Consider the following 7086-nt stretch of genomic DNA (forward strand, 5'->3'; position numbering starts at 1 on the left):
TCCATTCAATTTCCACAACTAGGAATAAGGGTATGTTTTAGTCCTAATTTTCTATGTGCTGTGAGCAATCCCACTGACTGGTAACAGCAACAACAAAATCCATACTACTAAATTAAAAATATATGGAACACTATTTTTACTTTTAAAACTAACAAGATGTTTTTAAATGTTAATATTTATAAAATCCAATGAGGTATATACTCTCGGATACTATCTTGTGAATTATAAATTATACCTGGGCACTGTCTTTCTAGAAAGCAATTGGCAATGTCAAAGGTCACAAATATCTTCACCTCCTGACACATCAGTTTATGTCCAGGTATCTGTCATGAGGAAATAACTAAAAGTGCCAATAAAGATATTTATAGCAGCATTATCTGAATGATACCCAAACTGAAAAACAATTTCAATGTCTAACAATAATAGTAAAGTATGATGTATTCATGTGGTGAAATTGTATTCAATCATTTTAAATGGGATTTATAAAATATTTTGACATAAGAAAATGAATGTCAATTTAAATATATGTATATAACCACTCACTAGTTATGGAATATTGGGCATGTTACTTATTTCTCTGTACTATAGCTTCTTTATCTGTAATGGGGATAATAAGTCCTATCACAGGACTGATGATAGAAGATTAATTCAACAAACGCAAATAGAGCGGTTAGGGCAGGACCTGGCACAGAGGAATCACTAAGGCAATATTAGTTACCTCATTACTTCCTTCATCTTCATCCTTATTCCAAATACCACCAGCAATTTTCACAGAGCTAGAACAAACAATCCTGAAATTTGTATGGAACCACAAAAGACCCTGAATAGCCAAAGCAATCCTGAAAAAGAAAAGCAAAGCTGGAAACATCATGATCCTAGACTTCAAGCTCTATTATAAAGCTGTAGCCATCAAGACAGTATGGTACTGTCACAAAAACAGACACATAGGTCAATGAAACAGAATCAAAAACCCAAAATAATCTTTTGTAGAATGCTTATAATATGTCCAGTTTTTAAATGTTTACAAAATTGAATGTATTGTATAGTCTTAATAGTTTAACAAAAAAGGGTATATGTATTTATAAAATAGAAGGTGATTAAAATTTCCTTCTTTAAACCTTATAATTTTTTCCCAATTTTTAATAATAAATATTACTTACAATCAGAGCAAAGATTTTAGACATAAAAAAAATCTACATAGTACAGAAGCCAAAACATTGAGGAAAAAAAACCAGAAGAGTGATCTTAGAAATTCAAAATGACAACAAAGAATAAGCACTGGGAAGACAGAACGGAACCAGAAATGAGAAAAATGGAGAATTTAAAACTCTGCTGTATAAGGACATCTCAGCAGTGCCTTCAGGGGCCACCGTGCCATGTGAAAGATACCTGGGTCACCACACACCTCTACGAAGATAAGCAAACTTCCAAGAATATTGTATTGGTCTCCAGAGGAGACTTCAAAGGTTGATTTAGAGAATGATCTCAAGTTTGCAGCTAAACAAATTCTAACATTAACTAGAAGATGCCACACAAAGGCAAGCCCAACCACTCAGAGAAGATGCCAATAAAATGAGTTTTCTCCACTCCTTTGCCCCATTCCTGATTACCATATGAATTTATTTGATATTGCTTACTAAAATTAACTTAAAATGTCACTTCCCTCTGTAAAAATATGTGTGTGCCTCAATAAAATCTGTTCCTTTTGATAAAGACTTATCTTGGTGCCTACTGGAGCATATTCATAAAGACTCTTGCCATATGCACTCACTCAGGTCCAATTATATTACCTAAACTATCTTCAACACATCCTACTCAATGTATTCTCTTTTAGAAAGATAGGCATGAAAATATTTAAAACTAAGTTTTCAAACTATATGAATTAGGCTTTAGTTATCTGGAAGTTTCAATGACATTATTCCCGGTGGATTACAGACCATTAAGGTTATCATATATCCTACAAATAATAGCATGGAATATCAGATTGGCTGGCACTGCCTATACCACAACCTAAAGCATCTGCCAACCAGGGTGTTTTCCATTCCAGACCTTAGGAAATCATTCCCCAGATAGTTTCAGAATCTGATCTGGATTGAAAAAGTTCCCAGCAAAACTAATTATGCATTGGTTCCTTAATCTGTATTGAATTTTGCACTTTATGAGTTATTAGTCCTGCATTATCCTTCATCTGAAGTCAGGCTGGTTCCAAGTTCTCTCAGGGACTTAACTTCCTGAGCAAGAAATGATTCAGTTGCCTTTCAGTAAATATTTGGATCAAATGGAGAGGGCTCTTGGCTACTCTAGTTTCATTATAAATCAAATGGAGAGGTGTTCATAATCAAATGGAGAGGAAATCATACACCATGCGTTCAGAAAATGAAAGAGAAATGATTCAATATAGGACAAACCATATGACTTAAAATTACTGTACTGGTGGCATAATCCATGTCAGTGTGATTTCAGGTCACATATATAATTCAACCAAGCTCAATGGTATCTATTTCTTCAGTCTGTCTATTGCAATATGGTTCCTTTATCTTTCACTTCTTACTCTCTATGAAGTGTCCTATAAATCATAGATTCAATGGCACACAAATAATAAAAATAGTATCATTTGGGATGCATCCAACAGAACTGGCTTCCCTTCCACAGGTTTGAACAATGTCTCCCTAAAGTGGCACAGAGCATTTGGTGGCTTTATAGCCAATTATATAAGGCATGAAAACTAGAGAAGGCAGATACAAAATTGCTCATTTACTGCAGTTCAGAAGCTTAATTTGTTACCTAGAAAAACTCTCAATATCCCATTTATCTTTGTATACAAATGAATCCCCTCGAAAGTCTGCATTTAAAACTAGCCTGATTAGCCCTCCTGCCACTCCATAAACAGTTATTAAATAGGGTTATCTTAATAGATATAATTCTTGGGGAACCTAGGTGCCTTAGTCAGTTAAGCATCAGATTCTTTGTTTCTGCTTAGCTCATGATCTCAGGATTGAGAGATCAAGCCCCATGTGGGGCTCCATGCTAGGGATGCAGCTTTGCTTAAAATACTCTCTCTCCCTCTTCCTCTGCCCCTCCTCACCAATTCATGCACCTTCTCTTTCTTTCTCTCTCTCTCAAAAAAAATTTAGATAGAATTCTTAAATCGGGAGACCTAGCATTGTGCTAAATCCTTATCACCATGGGCTAGCTGGTAAGAAAACCTAATGAGTCTTTAAATCAGAATCTTGAAAATGGTTTTAGATACTTTACAGTTTTAACAGTTCTCTACTTGAAAAAGCAAAAAAAAAAAATCACCATCTAAAATGATTTAAATCATCAACTAAAAAAATAGGTCTAATGGAAAAAATCTATCATATTTTGATTAAATTCATTGACAATAAGTGACATAAATAACTCTGTAAAAAGTCAGTGTTCCTCAGGAATTGTCTTTAATCATTTGGGAACTTTTAATTGATGCTTATTTTGACTAGTATCCAAGATGCAATCTGATTATTTTAAAAGTCCTATATGCAGAAATGATGAAGAAAATGGTCAATTCCTAGAAATGTTTCTTGCTCTACCCAATAAAAGAAAAAATTCTTTGTTCAAAAAGCATTTTTTAGGGGTGCCTGGGTGGCTCAGTGGGTTAAGGCCTCTGCCTTCGGCTCAGGTCATGATCCGAGAGTCCTGGGATTGAGCCCCGCATCAGGCTCTCTGCTCCGCAGAGAGCCTGCTTCCTCCTCTCTCTCTGTCTGCCTTCTTGCCTACTTGTGATCTCTGTCTGTCAAATAAATAAAATCTTTAAAAAAAAAAGCATTTTTTAGACCTCATCTGGAATGCATTAGAAGATTGGTAAATTCAACAAGCTGTTATTAGCTTGATGTACAAATGAATTCTTCCCTTTTATTCCTCCCAAAAGGAGCCTCTATATCACTAGACACAGCCCTGAGTACTGAGGACCCAGAGTCTCACACTTGTTGACTGGTTGACATAGGTCACTGTTATACAAGTCCAGAAAGAATGTTCATACCACCACAGGACCATTCAAGGAGTCCCCATGGTCAATGCCCATAATGTTTAATCAGGACCATCTAGGGAAAACAGTAGGAGTGGGGCCCAAGGAGAAAACAGGTCACTGGTATAGAAATCACTATTTTCAGGAGACAGTCATTAGTCTATGGGATATAAGATAATAGTTGGTAAGCTTGCTATAAAAATGATGGAACAGTAAAGGAGGCTGAAATGTCTATTTCTTCGCATATGTGGTAAACTATCCCAGAGAAAAATAGTGAATAATATTTCCTATAAAATTTGCCCCTGTAGCTTTCTGCCCGTGGACGCCGCCAAGTAAGCATCGTTAAAGTCTCCCCTCCCACCGCCGTCATGTCTAAGTCAGAGTCTCCTAAAGAGCCTGAACAGCTGCGGAAGCTCTTCATCGGAGGTCTGAGCTTTGAAACAACCGATGAGAGTCTGAGGAGCCATTTTGAGCAATGGGGAACACTTACGGACTGTGTGGTAATGAGAGACCCAAACACCAAGCGCTCCAGAGGCTTTGGGTTTGTCACATATGCCACTGTGGAGGAGGTGGATGCAGCCATGAATGCAAGGCCACACAAGGTGGATGGAAGAGTTGTGGAACCAAAGAGGGCTGTCTCAAGAGAAGATTCTCAAAGACCTGGTGCCCACTTAACTGTGAAAAAGATTTTTGTTGGTGGCATTAAAGAAGACACTGAAGAACATCATCTAAGAGATTATTTCGAACAGTATGGGAAAATCGAAGTGATTGAGATCATGACTGACCGAGGCAGTGGCAAAAAGAGGGGTTTTGCTTTTGTAACATTTGATGACCATGATTCTGTAGACAAGATTGTCATTCAAAAATACCATACTGTGAATGGCCACAACTGTGAAGTAAGGAAAGCGCTCTCTAAGCAAGAGATGGCTAGTGCTTCATCCAGCCAAAGAGGTCGAAGTGGTTCTGGAAACTTTGGTGGTGGTCGTGGAGGTGGTTTTGGTGGGAATGACAACTTTGGTCGTGGAGGAAACTTCAGTGGTCGAGGTGGCTTTGGTGGCAGTCGAGGTGGTGGTGGATATGGTGGCAGTGGGGATGGCTATAACGGATTTGGTAATGATGGAAGCAACTTTGGAGGTGGCAGAAGCTATAATGATTTTGGCAATTACAACAATCAATCCTCAAATTTTGGATCCATGAAAGGAGGCAATTTTGGAGGCAGAAGCTCTGGCCCTTATGGTGGTGGAGGCCAGTACTTCGCCAAACCACGAAACCAAGGTGGCTATGGTGGTTCCAGCAGCAGCAGCAGCTACGGCAGTGGCAGAAGGTTTTAATTACTGCCAGGAAACAAAGCTTAGCAGGAGAGGAGAGCCAGAGAAGTGACAGGGAAGCTACAGGTTACAACAGATTTGTGAACTCAGCCAAGCACAGTGGTGGCAGGGCCTAGCTGCTACAAAGAAGACATGTTTTAGACAATACTCATGTGTATGGGCAAAAAAAACTCGAGGACTGTATTTGTGACTAATTGTATAACAGGTTATTTTAGTTTCTGTTCTGTGGAAAGTGTAAAGCATTCCAACAAAGGGTTTTAATGTAGATTTTTTTTTTGCACCCATGCTGTTGATTGCTAAATGTAATAGTCTGATCATGACGCTGAATAAATGTGTCTTTTTTTTAAATGTGCTGTGTAAAGTTAGTCTACTCTGAAGCCATCTTGGTATACTACCCCAACAGTGTGAAGTTAGAATTCCTTCAGGGTGATGCCAGGTTCCATTCGAAATTTATTTGCAACCTGCTTGGGCACAGAAGCCATTGTCTCCACAAACCTTGGTGTAGTTGAACTGATAGTTAATGTGTTGTGACCTGGAGTTCACCATTAAAAGGTCACCCAAGCAAAGTCTGGAGTTTATTTGGTTATTAATATGATTGTTGGCACATCCTTTGCAATATATCTAAATTGAATTATGGTATCAGATAAAATTATAGATGGGATTAAAGCTTGTGTATCATCCATTATCATGTGTAATCAATAAACGATTTAATATTCTCTTGAAAAAAAAATAAATAAATTTGCCCCTGTAAAAGAAAAGTCCAAAACTTTTCAAAATACTGTATGTAATGTGCAAATACATGGGATGATCTCACAGACATCTCCTTGAAATACCTCCAACAATTTAAAACCAGTACTAATTTTCCCAGCCTCAGAAGAAAGAGAGAATAATTGTTGCTAGTTAATGGGTCCTGTGATTCTCAAATTTGACTAATCAGTTAGGGAGCTAGCTAAAATGCAGATTATGGTTCAATGGATTGAGGGCCCAAGATTCTTTATTTCTAACAACCTTCAGATGATACTACAGGACCTGAGTTTGAGTGGCAAGGATTGAGACTGCCCCACACTTCTCATATCTTTGCTGTCTGCCCCTGCCATCCTTGCTGTTGTGGATTCACCCAGCATAAGCACTTGACTCAGAACAAGCTTACCAGAGCCCTTCTCTAGCATTTCTTTGAACTGGAACTAGGGAAGAAGATCATCGTCTCTCTGACCCAAAGCTATGTATTCTGAGGCTCAGGACTAGTCTCTGTCCATTTTTCCTGCTGAAAGGGGAAGTTGCTCTGGGATGATGATGCCAGTAGAACAAGAGATGGGCAAAAGCCTGGCTACATTTATATCCCTAGTTTCCCCAGTTCCCATGAATCTGAGCTCTTTGGGGCAACCTCACCTTCGCAACACTATGTGAAATATGCCTAATATTCTTTTATATATAAATATATATAACTAACTGATTTGAGTTGGTTTTCTGTCACATGCAACCAAAGAGTATGCCTAAAACATTCCTACAATTAATATTTCAGAACATAATTTATCTCAATCCTCTTTTTTGAGTTGAATAAACCATTCATTGTAACCTTGATACACAGAACCTATTTCTTAATTTTTTATCCTTACCTACTGGTCTGAGTCTAGTACCATCTAGCACCTAGAATATATTTGCTGACTTGGATTCATTTATTCATTGAGCACAATTTATACTATATAACAAGTACCATGCTAGAGGCTGGGATCGCATGGCCCCTGCTCTTCCAGTCGC

Source organism: Lontra canadensis, unplaced genomic scaffold, assembly GCF_010015895.1.
Source record: "Lontra canadensis isolate GAN:19392208 unplaced genomic scaffold, GSC_riverotter_1.0 scaffold33, whole genome shotgun sequence".
NCBI classification, from domain to species: domain Eukaryota; kingdom Metazoa; phylum Chordata; class Mammalia; order Carnivora; family Mustelidae; genus Lontra; species Lontra canadensis.